We start from the raw sequence: 20545 nt of genomic DNA, 5'->3' as shown, positions 1-20545 counted from the left end.
GCAATTTACAAGAGAAGTAAAGTGAAAAAATGAGATTTAACGAGCTTCATCTAAATCTACATCAAGTTAAGTGACATGTGGTGTTTCAATATTATTGTTTATTTGACTTTTAATTTATACTCAAATTTTATAATAAATAAAAATATTATTATTATTTAAAAGTAATTCTGCATAAATAAAAAGTCAAATAAACAATAATGTTAAATACTAATCATAATATTTACACAAAGTAAAGTAGTTGGTGGTATTTTAGTAATTATACATAATTTCCCTCTTAAACAATGTTATATTAATATTATTATTTTATTAAAAATATTCTTAACTATTTAACCTAAAAAGAAAAATAAGAAAATTAAAATAATAAATAGTAAAAAATATTGCAGAAAAATGAGAAATAACTACATCAGTATTAAACAAATTTTACTATCATTATATTATGTGTAAATAATTTTAAAACCACAAATAAATAGAAACGAAAGGAATATTTAAGTGAAAATGTGAGCTTTAGTTATTTTTTTATAATTTAGAAAATAAATAAAATAAAAGCAATTGAAATAAAACATGCAATATTTTTTTGGGTACTACTCTTAAGTACTGTTAACAATTGGGCTTCTAATCCAAAAAACGATTGGGCCTAAGGCCATGGCATCATGGCTTAAGCTCCCTTGCAGCTTCCCCAACCCTGCAAAGAATAATAACAAATTTTCCAACCTTTGATTTGAAGTTCATGTTTCACAAAAAGCATATAATAATTCTGGAATACTAATTGCTTCTTTGGAAAAAAAATTGATACTTGACACATTTAGATGAAAAAATAACTACTGCAAAAAAATTTTGTACTCTTTTCATATAAATAAATAAAATAAAATTACTAATTTACTCTTAATTATAAAGGTTATCTTCTTGCAGCACTAAGAAATTAATTTAAGATAATTTTTTAAATAATAACATTAAATGTGTTAACATGAGTTGACAATTATTTATATTTAAATTCAAAAAATATAAATATATTTTTGCTTAGAAGTAAATTCAAAAAATTTAAACAGTTTTTTGTTCATAATTGACTAACTTGATTTCAGTATTTAAAAATTAAAATTTTGGATGTATCAATTATTATTTTGAAAATTATTTTCTTTAGAGTTATTTGAATAAAAAAAACAACATTTTGAAAGTTAATATTTTAAAATTTTCAAAAGCCTTCTACATATTTTATTTAATAAATAGTTTTACAATGACATCAAAAAGAAAAACTATATTCTTCTATATCATATAACTAATTTTAAAATAATCAAATAATATGACAATAAAATAAAATCAGTGGACGTCAATAAAAACTCTTTTATACTTGACAATGTATCTCTTTTAAATTCATATTAAAAAATCAAAAAGTAAAATAGATAGAATGAACAACATTTAGAAAGCTTTAATACCTAGACAAAAATTTAGACTCGAAATCTAAAAAGTTGTATTTTGTACCCCTCAATTTACCTCATACCCCGAAAATATTAAAAATCCAAATATGCCCTTTTAATTTTTATTAAATCAATAGTAAAATAAAATTACTACAAAATCTCACCTCTCACCAAAATTTTCAATAAGTAATTTTTTTCTCCCAAATATCTTGTACATAATTTATAATTATCGAAAATTTTAAGGCACAAAATTTTCGGTAGTAGAAATTATTTATTGGTAATTTCGCCATCGGTACATTATTTATACTACCGGATATTTTGTGCCTGAAAATTTTCGGTAGTTAATTTTACTCTACCAGCAATTTGTGCCTTGAAATTTACTGTACATATTATTATTATTATTTTTATTATTATTATTATTATTATTATTATTATTATTATTATTATTATTATTATTTTATTTTGGATTTTTTTTTTGAAATAGGGATGAAAAAAATAACATTATGTATAGTCGAATTTTATGTTGAAACTCCCGGAAATTTCAAAATCAAAATTTTCGGTATTGAAAAATAACTACAAAGTTTCATTCCTTCATAAAATTTTCGTTACAGTTTTTGTTTTTAATTTTTTTTTATATATATTTATTTCAAATTCAATTTATCTTTAGTAAGGACATCTGAAGCAAAAAATATCATTGAACGATCTCGAGTTTGACCTCTTATACAATCTAATATGAGAGTTGTCGTTGATCTAAATTTAAACCAACAAACCACACATTTTAGTTGAAGTTTTTGAGTTACATTTATTTGACACATATTTCTCACCTCTAGCACAATCAAAAATTAATTTTGATTTTTGTCTCTCTTTTCGATCTCTATGTCAGAGCAAGTAATAATAACAGCTACTTGATTTTGTCGGTCAACATCTCTTACCCATAATATAACAGCATCTCGTGACTAAAAAGTTAAATCGTTGTAAATGTTTCGGTCAAGTCTTTACATAATGGTGTTTTTTTCATCCTTACTTAAAAAAAAAAGTACCAAAAATTTCAAATTTTAAAATTTTCAGTAAAGCAAAATTAATTATCGGAAATTTTAAGGCACAAAATTTTTGGTAGTATAAATAATGTATCGGAAATTTTGTTAGCGAAATTTCCGTTAAATAATTTGTACTATCGAAAATTTTGTGCCTTGAAATTTTCGATAGTTATAAAGTCTATATCGGATATTTGGGAGAAAAAAAATTACATACCAGAAATTTTGGTGAGTGTTGAGGTTTTGGAGTAATTTTTTTTTATCATTAATTTAATAAATATTAAATGAGCATATTTGAATTTTTAATATTTTGGGAGGTATAAGTTAAATTGAGGGGTACAAAATTTAATTTTTCGAAGTCCAACGTCAAACAGCCCAGCCAATTTTTTTGTCAACCCAGCCCAGCCATTTTTTTTGTCAATCCAGCCCAGCCTTATGAGATAACCCAAGCAGGAATAGAAGCCCATGAGAAAGGGGAAAATTTTACCCCTACTCCAAAATTATACTTCTATCCCGCGCATCCTAAAAATTACTCCTACCGTTACAGAAGATTTGGATAAAAAGATTGCTGGAACAATATATTTTAAAAGTTATTTGAACAATTCCGAACAATTTCATGTAAAGCTGGCAAATTATTAATTTCTTTTTTTTAAAGAAATTGGAAAAATGGATGGTTTCAATAAAATGGATGGTCATTTTATTTTTCATGTGTTATGACCCTCTCTTTCTTCTCAATTACTATGACTTTGAAGTGTTTTTGAAGTGTGTAGAAAAATATTTTCCCACCAAATATCACTTATATTTATATTTCTAAAACTAAAGTAACGAAAGAAATGAAGAGAGTAAAAAAAAAAGTATCATAATACATTATTTGTATATAGAATCTTTAATAGATCCAACATCAAATTGCTACATAATGAAGACATTGTATTTCAAATTTCAATTCATGTTGTTTATTTTTGGTGGTCATATAACTTTCTTGTATTTTATTTTCTTACCTTTTTTACTTTCAAGCTATTTAAATATATTTGGTTGTCATTTACATTACTGCCACTAAATTTTCAAATTTCATTCATATGCTTTGCATTTTTAGTTTTTAACGGTCCATATCATTTAATTTTTCTTTGAAAATAAAATGTTTCTCATCAAGATTCTATTATCTTTATTTTTTTGTAAAGGATATCAGTAATAGCAAAAGACGAAGCGAAACCACATTACGCTAGCATATGAACACATTTATTTGTATCTCAAGAGGATAAGTAGATAGAAGTTGTCCAAGCCAAACTCCTAAGTGTTGCACAAATATCTTTCAAAAGGAACATAAGAGGGGTACGTGGTATGACCTTTCTTGGTCATATGGAATAGAGCTAAAGAATTCATTTCAAAAATAATATTCTGAAAATGGAGATCATAGGTTCTTGAGATGTCACACAGGAGAGTCCATATTTTAACAAAAAAAATAGAGCTAGTAGAGCTAACTTTGATGAAGCAACCATTATAGTCACGAATAAATACGCTGCAATTAGAAACACCATTATCCATAATTGGTGTTCGTTCCATCACGGATTATCAAACATATGTTGCTATCAACATGAGACCAAATTTTACATATAGATTTTCAAGTTTGGAATGCAATGTTTTTACTTCTCATACAGGGAGAATTCGTCATACCACAATCGAATTTGTTGCGTACAATATCCAGCCAAAGCTTGTCTCTCTCGTTACTACTTGTCAAAATAGACTTCATTTAAAATACAGAGATTTCTAAATCCAAGGCCACCCTTATTTTTTGGTTTACAAATTTATTTTCAATAAATAAGGTGACATCAAGTTTGTGTTATCATTTGTTCATGTTCGTCCATTTGCCTTAAAATTAATATTTCCATGCATTTTTTCCATACATATTTGGCATATTTATCAACAGTGTGTCTTGTCGAATAATGATAATCGAACAAAAAATGAAAGTTAAAAGAACTACAATATAATATAGTTTTTCATTGTAAACCAAATTTATCGTTCATCTAAGAACAGATTCACAGCACAGCGTGGCAAGGATGGGCCCGAGCCTTTCCCTCCACCACAATTTTAATATATTGATTGTTATTATATACTTATATTTATATTATAATATTATAATTTAGACATAATTATTTTTGCAGTCTTTTATTTTAATTTCAGATAATATTTCAGTTATTTTTTTTAGTTATTTATTTAATTTTAAGTAAAGAAATTGATCTTTTATGTTTTAAAATATTAACAATATTATCATTTTTTTTACGAAAACTTATTAAAAATTTCAAACAAAACTCATAAAATTAATTATCATCTTCAATATAAAAAAAAACGTGTTATTTGAAATTAAATTAAGGGATCACAAGATCAATTGTACCTATAATTTACTAAAATAATTATATATATATCAATAATTTATTACATATTACTTATATAATATCAGTATTTTACATCAAAATATGAATTTGGTTTTGATGCTGAAATTTGTAATTACATTTAATTACTACAAATTTTTTAGTTTATTATTAATGTTTATATATCAAATATCACAACATTGAAAGTATACAACAATACCTCAAAATATTATTGAAAATTATTAAAATTTGAGTACAAAATAGATACAAACTGAACATTATATAGTCACATTTAGAAATACAAATTAATTAACTGAAACACACTAACATCTAACTAATTATAGCTAAATTAAAAATGAATAAGTTAGTTAGTATCTAATATCAAAATCATATTTTGTCAATATTTTACCAAAATATATATATATATATATATATATATATATATATATATTTTCCACTATCTATATATACATAAATTAAATTAAACTAATATGTTATATTTATTTTACGATAAAACTTAATGTAATATTTATTTATAAATATTTTCAGTTTCCTCCATCCAATTGATTTCTGATCCAATCGACCTCTTGCATTTTATTCCAACTATTGAACTTTATACAACAGTGTCATATGTCAGTAAAAGAACTGAGTGGATCTTTTATTATGTATGCATAGCACTGATAATTGGGTCCAGTCTTAGCAAGGTCAGGGCAGGGCACCATGTTAGCAGTGGTACAAAAGACAGAACCTTTTTGGTATTTACCAAAACTTTACACTGCCTTTTTAAACTTTATGCTATGGGCCTCTATTCTTAGCAACATAGTAGATATATGGCATTTTTTTTCTTCTTTTTTAAAAATTAATTAATTGGACATTTAAATATTCATTGGTAGTATAAAAATATTTAGGGAATTCCAAAATCATTGTAGTAGCATATGAGTCTAGTGTAATTTCACTAATTTGTCATTCAATGAGGTTGTTTATTTATAGGCTTAGAGCTAGCAATAGCATGTTTGTTTCAAACTTTGGTGCATGAATGAATTGTTAGATTTAATTATTTATTAACTATTAATTAATTGATAAATATATGTTGAATTTTAATTTTGAATAGACCACGATAGGTTTGGTTAGTCTATTATACCTGATGAAATATCATTATCGTCAATCATTTAATTATTTAATAGTTATACCATTAGAAGGTTAATTATGGCTACAACAAAAAAACCTAAACTACAAATTGTTTAATTTATTCTCATGTTTTTCTTCAGCTACTCTTGATCTCTTATGCACAATTTTTTATCTCCTTACTTGTAAATATTTAACAAAATATTGTTAAATCCAAAAAGAAAAAAGATTATGTTTATTTTATAAAAAATGTTTTGTATTCATATTTTGATATATGTTTGTTTTAATTTAATGTGAGAAATTCATTAAATAAATTATTATCATAAAGAGAAGATAAAATATTAATTAATAAATATTTATTTATAAAGTTAATAAAAATATATTTTTAATAATTTTATTAATTTTATAAATATTAACAATTGTTTGTTTCAAAGTCGTTTTTTGAATTAAAAAAATAAATCCAAAGTTACCTCTTGCGTCCCGTGGTCCACTACAATATGTCAAAGGGGCCTAATTCTGTTTGGGCAATCACTTCATAAGATGGTGCACGTAATCAATCTATGCGGGGAAAGAATACGAGATATTTACTCTCATTGTATCTAAATAGAAGTCTCTGTTACAAAAATTATTTGTCTCAAAATATAAATTATTAGATGCGTTTATTATTATTATTTTTAAATATATTTTTATTAATACTACTAATTTATACACAAAATACATTAGTATACGTAGTTAATACTAAATACATTTTTAGATAATAGACAATTAGCAATAATATACACAAAATATTAATATTAATTATATTAACAATTTTTTTAAGTAGTATACTCCTTTCAATATTATTTATAAATCAAATAGAATCAACAAAACTTGATATATTTAATATAGATTTTAAATCAAACGTAATAACTTTTATTGACTTAGTTTTGCTTATAAATAAAGGAAAATGGAGCATATAAAATGCCTCTTAAGGGCTTATAAGATAGGGTGATACTATCATATGCTCTTAAGTTATATGTAAAAGATTTTACATATATTTCATCTATCTCAAAATTAGTGTTATTTTAACAAAAAAATTATCTCAAAATAAATATCATTTACAATTTTTAATACAACTTTAATTATATTTTTTATATACTACAATTCAATTATTATTATATACACAACTTTCAAAGCATTACTATATTTTATATTAATAATAGTGAAAAATCGATCAATAGTTAAAATGAATAATTTAGTAAAATGACTTCTCCTTTTTCATATTATTATATTTCTTAATATGTGTGCAAAAATCTTAAATATATTCATTGTGAGATGGAGGAAGTGGTAATTATATCTTGAAAAAAATATAATATACAATTTTCAAAATAGAAAAATACATAATTTACAATACAAAATTTCTACAAACATGACACTAAAAAGTGTTAAAAGTCACATGTTTGGATTTCCGTATAAATAAAGAGAGAAAATATCACAATAATATTATTTTTTTGTCTTATAATGAATGTTATTTTAGGGTCTTTTTTTTTAGTACCCTCTTTTTGAAAAAAAAATACCAAAATACCCCCATTTGAAAAAAATATACCAAAATGCCCATTTTTTTAAAAATCAAGTAGGAAGTCGCCATTTGGAACTCGGGCTTCCTTAAGGAAGTCGCCATTCCAAATGGCGACTTGTAAGTAAAGAAAAAAAAAAATGGGGCATTTTGGTATATTTTTTTCAAATTGGAGTATTTTGGTGTTTTTTTTTCAAAAAGAGGGTATTGTAAAAAAAAAACCGTTATTTTAACCACACAAAAATTATCTAATGTTATTTTCATTTTTAAGACAAACTTAATTATTATTTTTTTATACTACCCTTCAATAATTATTATAAATACAACTTATAAAATATTATTGTATTTTACATTGATAATAAAAAAATAACTAATAATTAAGATGTATAATTTAATAAAATAATTTTTTTATCTTCTAATTATTATAATTATTAATACACATGCAAAAATCTTAGAAACACTAGTAGTTGCGAAAACGGGAGAATACAAACTGGGAAGACTTCAAAAAGATTTTTGGGGGTTAAGTCACCAATTATTTATGAAAAAGTTAGATGTGTACATAAAAGCTGTATGGGAATTCAACAAACATGACCCAGCATTTTCTTTTTCTATCTCCATTAAATTTACATATCATGCATGGGAAAACACAAAGTAAACTTCAGGGGTCCAACCAACTTTATGCTTTTCAAAAGGTCAAAAAGATTCAATTTCCGAAAAGCAATTCTTTTTGAGACAGCATTCACGTATCCTCTTTAATCACAACACTGCAAAAAATTAAGAAAGAGTAAAACTAAATGGTGCAAAAAATTAAGAAAGGGTAAAACTAAATGGTGAATTTGTTTTCCTATAGAAAAAGTTTGGTGTGTACCCCTTATTTTATTCTTCGATATAAATAGAAATAAAGAGAATGACATATATTTATCTATAACATGAGCATTCATAAATCTAAACTCAAGAAAAACAAACCTAGATAGAGATAATATAGTTAAAAAGAAATTATTTACCACCAAATAGGCATAGTATTGTACTAATTTGGCATCTCTAGAGTAAATAAAATAAAATTGAAAAAATTAAAACATATTATTTCAACAAATCAATATACTACGACAATGATGTAGTAATTATAATATCCAATTTCAATAAAGTAATCAACAGTTTAGTTTAGTTTATGAGATTAATTGTCATGAATTGTCAATTTTTTTCATTGTCAACACATCAATCATTCATGGACATAATTTTACAAGTAATTATAGTGAAAGTCGAACATATTTAATGATCAAAAATATCAAAATATAGAGTTTTTGTGCAGTTTTCTTTTTTCTTTTTTTTAATTTTATCTTTTATTTTGACTTTAAGTCAGCTTTACCATATTTTTGATGTATTGTTCGATTTGGATTTGTGTAAACCCACAATTTTATCTTATATGATAACGCATATCAGAGGTTGAGAAATGTGAGTGTCCCTTAGTTGAGGCTAATAGATAAAGATTATATAAGCTTTTCTGTTTGGAGAGACTCTCATGGCTTATCTAAGTTATTGTCCACTTTATATTTTGTATGAACTTTAATGGTTTGGTTCTTTGTTAAATAGTATTTTAGTGTTCTAGACGGTTAAATCAATATTTTATTTGTAGTTAATTTCTTATAATTAAAACCAATAAACTAAGTTTATTTTTGGTGATAAATTTTTAATATTTGAAGGAAATATCAGTTGATTAGGATATTATTTCAACAAATTTATGATTTGTTATGATGTACTTATAATATATTAATATCCACCTAATATCATTGGTTACCAAATACTCACTTTATACTTCTAAATTGAGTTGTCCCATTTAGATGATTAAAATTTCTGATAGTTATATACCAACTTTTACATTGTTATATTTTTTCATTATAAGTCCAAGAAACTGATTAAGTTTTTCTTTTCCTATTACGTATTTAAATTTGTATTGAGCATATTGTTACCCAAAAAAAAATGAATGGAGTATCAATCAGGCACATTATATATGGTTTACAAAGTAATTCTTCCGTTTATATCTCAAAATAAATGACATTTTTTAATGTGCAATCTTATATTAATTATATCTAATTGTACGCTTTCATTAATATTACATGTATTACTTTTAATTTAATATTTTTCATTTTTACTAATGGTAATGGTGAATGTTACAATATCTAATAAAATCATTTTAATAAAAGAATCATTGTGTCTTTTTTAATTATATATTTTACTTAATATAATATCAAATAATCAATTGGGTCAATTGGGTAATTTAATATCAAATAATTATATATAATAGTTTTGTGTAGTTAGAGAATGCCTCAAATTTGATTTTAGACATATATCAGAATTAATTTTAACATATTTAAAACCACCAAAAATATATCCAAACATAGCCAAATTGCAACAATAGAGTGGGGCTACTATTGAAAAAAATAAAGACATTATGTATCAATATAATATAATTCATGTTTGGTATCACAATAGATTTGTCAAAATCACTGTGAATCCAGTGTTTTGTGATAAAACTTTAAAACCTTATTCATGAAGCAATAAATTCTTGAAGAATTATTACTTAAAAAGTTTACTTTTAGATACATGATTTGCGTTGATATTTGTAAAGTATACATTTGCGTGCAAGTATGAACATGTATTATTTGGACTATATATGGTGATGATAAAGAAAAGCAGTGATGAGATGAGCACTGTGTAATTGTGTCATTCGTGTTCCCTATGTCCCTAGCTAGCTTTTGCAACCATTCTGAATCAGATTTTTCATTCACGTTGTTGTCTCTTCCAAATCCCTCTCCTTATCAACAAAACAAGGCAAATTTTAAAAGGTTAAGCATAAAGAGCCTTAGAATAATTCCTTTTCTAAATTAATCATTGATCCTATAAATGTATACTACTAATCACCATTGTATAATAATAAATAAAATTAAAAATTAAAAATTAAAAATTAAAAACTACCTTTGCAATGATATGCCTTCTTGGACATGGCTTAGTTGCTCACACCTTTCACCTACAAAACTTTTTTGTGCAGGTGTGTGTGTGGTGGGGGTGAAAATAGCAGAATTGTTGCATTAATTCATGAACATGATTACCTCTTCCTTACCTTGAAGAACATTGCTTGGTTAATCATTGATGAAGAAGGACCCTTTAATTTCTTTTTCAAAAGCATAATCAGCATTCTTAGTTAATCACAAACAAATGATGCATATTATACTTTGAATGTGAAGAACCAACCACATATGGTTCTACATCACACACAAACAAAATAAATTAAACCATACATTAAAAACTTTATTCTATGATATCATGTATCATTAGTCCTAGATCTAACTATTTTTAATAACAAAATTGGTATAATAGATTACAGAGAAAAACAGAGAAAAGTATAGATCTGAGTGGCATTATTGAACTCAAATAAGCTAGAAATCTAAATCTAAATCTTAATGTATTTCATCTTATGATAACAACAAAACAAATCTATCAACTTACAATCTCATAAAATATGCATGTAACAAACAATAAAATTGTAAAATATTGAAGAGATCTAAATTGTTTATTACTTGAAATCAAAAAACATTAAGCCAATAAGAAAATGGAGGTTCAAAATTACAAATGATCTTGACTATACTTTAATTGGTCCTTTTTAATTTTAATAAATTTAGAAGTTAAAGCTTGATTTGACCACACACTTGACAAATGATGAAAAGACAAGTAATCAAAATATCTCACACACTTGCTTCTGCATCTAAAAGCCAAGATCAGAGTAACATAGATGAATCATAAAGATTATATGAAAAAAAATTACAGTATTTGCCATGAAATGAAACCCTAAAGATAGAGAGAGAGAGAAAGAGAAAGGGATAAAATGAAAAGGGGTGAGAAAGGAGTTGAAAAAAAGAGGGAATGTTGATCTAAGTTCAAAAGGGTAGCTAGATCTGAAAAAAAACATGGCAGAAACAAACAGATCCGAGAAAAAAAACATTGTAATTGGTAGAAGATCTAGCTGTAATGATGAACAAGAAGAAAAAAGTGTTACATCTGACAACAAAAACAACATCATAACATGATCAGAGAAAGAAAAACGAAAAGGAAGTAATGATGAAAACCTTTTGTGAAAAAAAATTGGTCAAAATGCTTCATCATTACACCAATCTGCAAACTAAACAAACATCTTTTAATTCAACGACCAAAAAACCAAAACCCATTATTCAGATCTACCTATATTTCAGAAAAAAACAAAACTTTCATCCATTCAAACCAAAAAAAAAAATTAAATTTTTAGAGAGAGAAGATGAACCAAACCTATATATATATACATACATACATGAAAGTATCACTCCCTTGGAGGATGAATATTGGAAGCATATAATTGGGGGGAATGAAGCCTGGTCCGAGAATACTACACTTCTTTATAGATCAAGAAGAAGAGTCCTCGAGCCAGACAACATTCCCCTCAAAAAACAAAGCTTCCTTAGTGGTCTTTTTTTTGTTCTTCATAGAGAGAAATATTGAGAGAGAGATTTATTCACATGGTGACACACTCACACAAAAAACACAAACTTTGTGGTCTCTCAATAATAATCCCCCACAAGTTTCGGCTAGCTTCAAGGGGGGTTGAGAGAGAGAGAGAGAGAGAGAGAGAGAAATGAGTGGTGGTGGTGAATGAAAATGAGATATGAGAGAAAGAGGGGTTATAAGAAGAGTAAAAATAATAAAGGAAAAATAAGGGAAAAGAGAAAATCGAAAAAAGACAAGATTTTTGGGCAGAGTAGACCCTACCAGCTGGGTTCCTCACTTCCAGAAATGACCACGACCCCATGCACCCAACTCCTATCCAACCCAACCCCTTTTTTTAACCTCCACTGCATTTTCTATCTCTCTATTTACTCTATCCAATTTTCATCACCGTTTAATCAACATGAGACTATTGGGAATTAATTTTTATATTTTTAATTATAAAATACAAATTAATATTTCTAATTTTTTATAGTGTTTGATTAAAATTGGATGATCACTAATGTGTTTGATTAAGGAAAAATCTCCATCGTAATAAATATAAACTCTATGAAATTCATATTGGGTGGTCATTCGACGAAAAATTGATAATTTATAAATATAAACTTTTAATTTTTAATTAAAAATATATCAACTTAAATCTAACCCATTCAAGCACATATAACAATATATGAACGTAAATAATTTTTTATTAGTTTGTCTTTGTTTGATCTATATTATTTTTTTAATCTTAGAAGATATAATAATTAATTTTATAATTAATTTAATTTTATAATATCGACATTTATCGGCTGAATTATAATTTAAAATTATTTGATGGAGTTTTAACTATAATATAATTTTAATTTTATAATTGTAATTGAGAATGTCAAATTTGGTTAAGCACCGTCCAATATCGATAAAGTAGTCATCATTAAATGTGGAGAAATCCTTTGTACCATAGATCCGGGTCATGTTAATGTTGGTGAAGTAATTTAATATAGACCGTTGGATTTGAAATATGGGGTGTGTGATGTTTCGTACGACCATTGACTGTACCTATTACTGTTGTTGGTAATGCCCACAAATTCCATTAAACCGAGACCGACTATTTTGATTTTATTGGATTGAATATGATGGTGTCATCCAAATGGGGATCTATGTGCAGACTCACCTCACATAGATCATAGCTTAACATTCAATGTTTTAAATTGAAAATAATGAGGGTCATAGACAGATAAAGAGAGACATTTATTGTCAACCATAGGATTATATATGAAAACAAAGAATTCCCTCGCTCTCATATATATATATATATATATATATATATATATATATGTTAGGATTATTTACTTATAAGATTATAAATACATTTAAAAAAAAGAAAGTAATTAGAGGTGTTAGTATATAATAAAAAAAGATATTGTGACAAACAGACAAAAAATATTCCTAAAATAAATTTCTTAATACTCCTTCTTGAACAAAATCTAAGAAAAACTTGTGTAATTAATCTAAATTTAATATACAAACTATGTATATTAATTTTTCATATTTCATTATTACTTATATTTTATTTTGAATTAAGTAATTTGTTCAATGAAAAAATAACAACGGAATAATATGTAGAGAGTTAATCACGGATACAGATTCTTTACATTTGAATTATCTTTATTTATTTATGCAAAAGAATATCAGGAGAGAGAAATTATTGTATGTATTATATTTCATTATATGTTATAACGGCAAAATATAATTTTTACTTAAATATTGAATATGCAATTTCTAATTTTAGCAAATCCAAATTTATTAATGACACTTAAAAATAATTTAGACATAGTTTGTATATTTATATAGATATTTATATTTCTAAAAATATGAATAATTTTTATCTTGATATTTACTTTTCTTAGAAAAGCTTTATCATTATATTTTTTAAAATGACTAAAATCATTTTAAAAACTATATTATTTTTAATTATTTGTAGTCATTTTTAATATTTCAGAAATTAAAGAACATATTTTAAGTTATTTAGAAATTTGAAATGGTAATATGGGCTTCACATGCATCTTATTTATGTTCCCATCATTTAAACAATTGTCACATCATCAAAACATTGATCAAAATTAAAGGTTGAACTAAATGTTTGAGTTTTTAAAAAGTAGGAGACAAAAATTAGGGATTCATTACATTAAAGGACTAAAACTAGATTTTAATTTTTAAAAAACATTCATCATGTAAAACGACCTTAATTGCAACTTTTTTTATCTAAAGAAAGATCAATACTCATAACTTCCTAAACAAATTTATTGAAATCGCATGTAACATATGTTGGTTTTGATAGAGAGTGGATCAAATCTTTAGACACGACTATTGAATTTATAATCCGATACACATTTGGTGGGGACATTTTATCACTAGGTTCATTATTAGTGTTAACGGTGTCTCATAGATGTCATAAGTCATAGAAGAATAGATAATCACTTAAAAGTAGACTTGGTGTGATAAGAAAATAAAAATGCAAATGAAAAAAGAACAAAACTTGAAAATTAAACCACCACAAAACCCTAAAGTGTAGGGGGAGAGAAAAAATATGGGCCACTGTAAATGTGTTTAAACATTATAAATGTGCTGTTTGAGAAATGTATTTTTATTTTACAGTTCTTAAAATATTTATGTTGAAAAAATCACTTTTTGGATATTGAAAGTGTTGAATACACTATTTTTAAGACAATATTTTCTTATTAAGTGCTCGATGATTTATTTGTTATATAATTAGTGATTTATTTATTTATTTTACATATATTAAAAATATATAAATAAAAATTAAGAATAATTCTTTTAATAAATTACCGTTATTAATTATTAATTTATTCATCATTCCAATTATACTCAAATAATACAAGTGAAAAACCTACATTATTATTAATAATAATAATTAGTGAAAATTGGTCATTAGTGTCGTTATTATTAATAATAATCTCTCCTTCTTCCAATGTTTTTTTTATAAAAAAAAAAAGATAACATCAATAATTTTCTTAAAATTTATTTTTTATTCTTCTTATTTATTTATATAGGTTGTTTTTCTTACGTTGCGTACAAAAATTGTTAACAATATAATTATACTTATTATGATATAAAATATAAGAGAAAATAGATCAATAAAAAAATGATGTATTTGATCCAAATTTTAAATCAAATACAACTTTTATTGATCAAAGTTTCTCTTATACCCAAGACTAGAGAAATGTAAGAGAAAATAGGTCAACAAAAGGATAATGTATTTGATCTAAATTTTGAATCAAATACAACTTTTATTAATCAAAGATTCTCTTATACTCAAGACTAGAGGGATTAATTTATATTACTAGTGAGGTAATTCTCTTCAAACATTCAATAATTTTTTCATAAACTTTTAATAGTTCCATGGGATCCGAAGAAACAATATTTCAACTTATGATTCATCGATATCGTAAAAAATCTTTATGTGAAAAATGTATTTAAAGTAAATTTAATCTTTTTTATGTTTTCAATAAGTTGCTTCAACCTTTGATAATAAATTTTATTAAAGGGCGTCACAAATTAAATGTGAATATAACTTTCATTCAAGATTTTAATATTACTTTTCTACCTTTTATGTATTTTGTCAGTTGGCTAGACTCAATCCCATTGATAAGTTGACTTTAATTTTATGAACATATTTTCAATTAATTTGGCAAACCATTATATTTACTACCTACTCATATTTCAAAAGACACATTACCATGAAAGACTATGAGAATTAACTAACCTAAATTACAATTAAACTTTTGTTTTGGTTTATATCGAGATCTCAATAATTAATCTCTCTATAATAAAATATAAAATAAAATTAAGTTGAAGAATTTAAATAACTTAAAATTAGGTTGAAGAATTTAAATAACTTAAAATTAGTCTCTCTATAATTATCACAACATAAATAATTTAAAATGAACTTTTTTAAAAAAAAATTCCTACAAAAATTTATGAAAATTAAAAACAAAAGTTATTTTTGAAAATAACTTTTTTCAGTTTTTTTTCTGAAATTTTGAAAAAAACAAATTAAAACAAAAATAAAGTAATTTTAAATAAATAAATATATATTTAATTGTAAAAAAAATCAAAGAGCAAAACAAAATTTAAAAATATTTAATATTTAAAAATTATTAAATTTAGATTCCATATTACCATGTTATTCCATGTCATCATATACACATCATTTAAATGATTGTCACATCGTCAAATTCCAATATAAATTAAGAAAGAGACTAAATTTCAAGAAATATAAAAGTTGAGGGGCCAAAATTATAGAAGAAAATTTAGATCCCAAAATTGCATGGAAAAATACGGAATAAAGATTGCAGATTTTTTAAAATCTATAGACTAAAATTTTACTTTAACCCATAAAGATATAATGCGTTTGTGTGTTTTATTGTTAAGCTCTTAAAAAATACAGATCACCAAAATACTTTATCTATCCCTAAATATAATTACTCATTTAACTAAAAATGTTCCTAAATTTAAGTCCAAATTTCAAATAATTGAATTTGTTTTTGTTTTCTTTTATGAATAAACCCCTAATTAATACTGCTAATTATATTGGAGTATAAAAATTCAAAATTAAATATATTCAAATGATTTATGTGATAGGTTAGCCGCATATGCTAATGCAACCGCTCTCCTCTATGCATTTGTAAGATTGTTTTTTTTAGTTCCTCGTCTACTAAAATTGAGTAATTATGAGCTATCGTTTCTTTATCTTTTTTATTTAAATGAGTGATTATCACATAGTTTTATTTTTTTTTTCTACATTCTTTTGTGAGTTTGTCATTGGTATGTAAAGTTGTTTTGTTTGTTGTTTTGGTGTATTATTTTTTTATTTCTCATTTTGTGCAATATTTATGATTCATATTTACATAACACTTTGATCCATTACAGATTAAGCCAATTACTTGATTGAAACCGTTTAAATCTGAAGAAATAAATATTTTAATATTTTGATTGTGTCAAACATCTGTCGACATATTTTTAATATATACTATTAATTTAAATGTTGCGAATTTACTTGAAGTTTCATTATTTTAATATTTCTACAAAGTTTACATTTGTATTATCGTCAACATACTCTATCAAATTCAATGATTAAATATATTTTATTAATATCTATACATAAAATGATTTCATTTAAACTTTTTTTTAATAAAAATGAAATATGCAAAATGTGTTTATATATATAGACAAAGTAAGTACCACAACTGATAATGTTGCGATAATTGACCAGTTTGTATTTCATTTTTGAATTAATAGCAGCCTCTATATAAACATGCATTTATTAACCGATTTTGAGTATACAATAATTGCGGATGCATACAAGAAAATAAAACCCCACAAATGAAGGTAGACATAATGATGATTTAAATAATTAAGTGGAAAAAGGAATCAAAAGTTAAAAGAGGAGTAACAAGTGAGTCAGAGGAGTGGTTGAGTTATGAGATGCCCGATAATAGGAAACCCTATTAATTATTCACAGGAGCTGTTCTTCTTGACATCTTGTGCTTTTATTAATTTCTTATATTTTTGGTCAAGATTAATTTATTTTTATAAATTGCATTGGTAATAAAGGAGGAGTGATACACAGTACTATGTAGCCCCCTTGAAGAGTGTGAAACTTTTAAGAAGACGAGGAATTCGAGGGGACTTACCGACAGATGGGGGGATGAAGGGTCCATTCCTCTACGGTTTTTCTTTTGCTTTTTACATCGACAACATCTTTCTCTCCATTTTCTCTTCTCCATTAATATACTTTTAAGGTATTTTCCAATCTATTATTATATTTTATATTTTTCTAACTTTTGTGTTCCTCATGGTCAATGACTTCATTTTTGTAGACCTACAAAAATTGGAATTATTTTGAGTTTTTTTTAAAAAAATTACATCAAAGTAATATTTTTTTTGGAAAAAAAGTATTTTTTTAATTTTTTAAAGTTAGTTCGAATTTTGTTAAAGTTTATATCTTTCAATTTTATTTTTTTAATTTACATTCATTTATACCATTAATCTTTAAGATATATAAAATTACGGACGTAGAGTTTGAATTTTTTTTAATAGTTATTGTTATAAAATATTAAGATTTAATCGAAACATCACAATAACTTAATTGTTTAAATTACTTTGTATGTGAAAAAAGTTAAAGACATTGATTATGTAAATAAACTTTTATTACAGTGTTTTAAAAGTTATATGTGTGCTTAAATTGTTGCAAAAAAATAAAAAAATAAAATCTATTTATAAAATTTGATGAATATCTTTTCTAAATAATTAATATGAATGATATATTGTTGCATCATTTGGTAGAGGTTTAAATTAAAAACTTTTAATGGAACATATTATTATTGACATTGAAATAAATGACAAACGGTGAAAACAAAATATAATTTAAATGACGGCTAAATTACATGATGGTCCCTTAACTTAATTTCAGGTAACGTTTTAGTCCTTTATCTTTTTTTTTGCCCGACTTAGTCCTTTATTTTAATTTTAAGTGACAATTTGATATTTTATGTTTTAAAATTTCAACAATGATATCCTTTTTTATACAAAAATTCAAAAAAAAATTCAATCAAAACTCATAAAATTAATTATATTCTTCAATATAATACAAATTTCATCAAATTCGTAACGCAAATCTTCAAATAAACTAATATTTTCATACTTTATTTGATATTTTTAGGAATAAAGGACTAAATCGGGAAAAAAAAAGATAAAGGACTAAAACGTTACCTGAAATTAAGTTAAGGGACCACAAATGTAATTTAGCCTTTAAATGACCAAATCAAGACAAATTAAACTTAAATTACAATAAGTGTAGTTTACTTATTTTTTTAATAAAATCCAAAATAATTGCTCATATATTTTTTCCCATTACACTACAATTTACAATACTTTTTTTTACAAGAATTTACAATATTTTTAATGGGCATTTATTGCAATATATATTACTTTTTTACTAAATACTACAATATTCATTCCTTGTTATAAGTAGTTATTATTTTTCAGTCTTATTAAGAAAAGTTAGTAAATTAGTTAATGTGTTCATTTTATGTTTAAAGGTTCTTAAAAATAATATTTGTATTTGAATGTATTAAACTTATATTTTTATATTTTAAGATAAATTAGTAATATTAATAAGAGATATGTGTGAAAAATAATAATAAATACAGTTAATAAATTGAAAGAGTTTTCATGTTTATAATTAAGGACAGAGGTAATAAATATTTATATTTTTTAAATGCATTTTTATAATAAATATGTTAATACTTGATAAAAGTGTATTCCTTTCCATCTTAATTATTGGCAAAATAAACAAATGTTAGTTTTCTATGGTTTGCAACTACACACAACATTAACTATGCAATTTATGCTCTCTCCCTCATTTTATGTTTCTTTAAAATCCAATATTTGGTGTCAGATTTAAGAGTTATTCGGTTGAGATTTTGAGCCTCTTTCACTCCACCGATTCTAGAGTTATTTGTATTTACTTTATGCTAGTGTTTATGCAAAAGAAAAATAAATATGGTCAAAGTTCAGTTTTGATAATTAAAAATTGAGATTACTAAACATATATCATGTTTCAAATTATGAATCCAGTGACATAAATCTATCTAGGTTAAAATCTTATTCAATTAAATTTATATATAACTTAATGATAAAACTATCAAATTATGTTCCTTTTCCTAATTCTTGTAGGTAAATTAGAAAATATAAATTGATATTTTATCATAATTAATTATATAAACATAAATAAAAATTATTGTGGAATAAAATTTATTATGTTCGGTATAATAAATTATAATCAAATGTCAGAAATAGAATCTTAAATACTTAATATATAACTTTTCATAATTAAATATGGTGACTCTCTTAATATAAATAATTTAATTTGAGGAAGACTCTGTCATCAAAATTGAAAAGAGAATTAACCCTGAGGATGTTGAGTTGGTGCAAACATTATAAGATGGGGTTGTGGTGGCGTGTGAGATGCCGGTTAAATAGGTTGTTGCATAAATGACTAATTTAAATTTGGTAGATAATCAGATTATATGTTGTTCATATATACTCCATTCCGTCCTGTATATAAAAGAATAATTTAGTTGTATATATAAAAAAAATTACGAATTTTAAGTTGTAATTATTGTTTGAATTAATTTTATACTCTTGTGTAAAATGTTTGTCATTTTAATATTAATAAGTGTATTGATTTTGATTATTTTTTTCTTATTTTCTTTTATAAATAGGACGAAATGTAGTAGTAAGGTGGAGACGAATACTTCTAGCCTAACAATGCGGCAATGGGTAAGACAAAGATCGTCTATCTTTAAAACACATTGCATAATATGATAAAACATTTAAGAAGAGATACAAAGAAAAGATTGTTGACACCAAATAGCAAGGTCATAATGAAAATTTCTTTTTTTATGCTTCAATCAACACAACAAAAGCACTTTATTCTTCTCCATTATTATTTATTAA

The 20545-nt window shown here is 24.5% G+C and overlaps 1 long non-coding RNA gene across 1 annotated transcript; it reads right to left on the bottom strand.

Annotated features, from left to right (window-relative positions):
• Positions 1-9921: 9921 nt before the first annotated feature.
• On the bottom strand, positions 9922-12315 carry LOC101509677 (uncharacterized). The gene is made up of 2 exons (XR_190232.3): positions 10466-12315; positions 9922-10304 (listed from the first exon to the last, which is right to left on the bottom strand). It is a non-coding gene; the product is annotated as an uncharacterized lncRNA (long non-coding RNA).
• Between the last annotated feature and the right edge of the window lie 8230 nt (positions 12316-20545).

Source organism: Cicer arietinum, chromosome 7 (genome assembly GCF_000331145.2).
Source record: "Cicer arietinum cultivar CDC Frontier isolate Library 1 chromosome 7, Cicar.CDCFrontier_v2.0, whole genome shotgun sequence".
NCBI classification, from domain to species: domain Eukaryota; kingdom Viridiplantae; phylum Streptophyta; class Magnoliopsida; order Fabales; family Fabaceae; genus Cicer; species Cicer arietinum.
The sequence above is the reverse complement of the archived record's forward strand: the minus strand, read 5'-3'. Positions and strand labels throughout refer to the sequence as shown.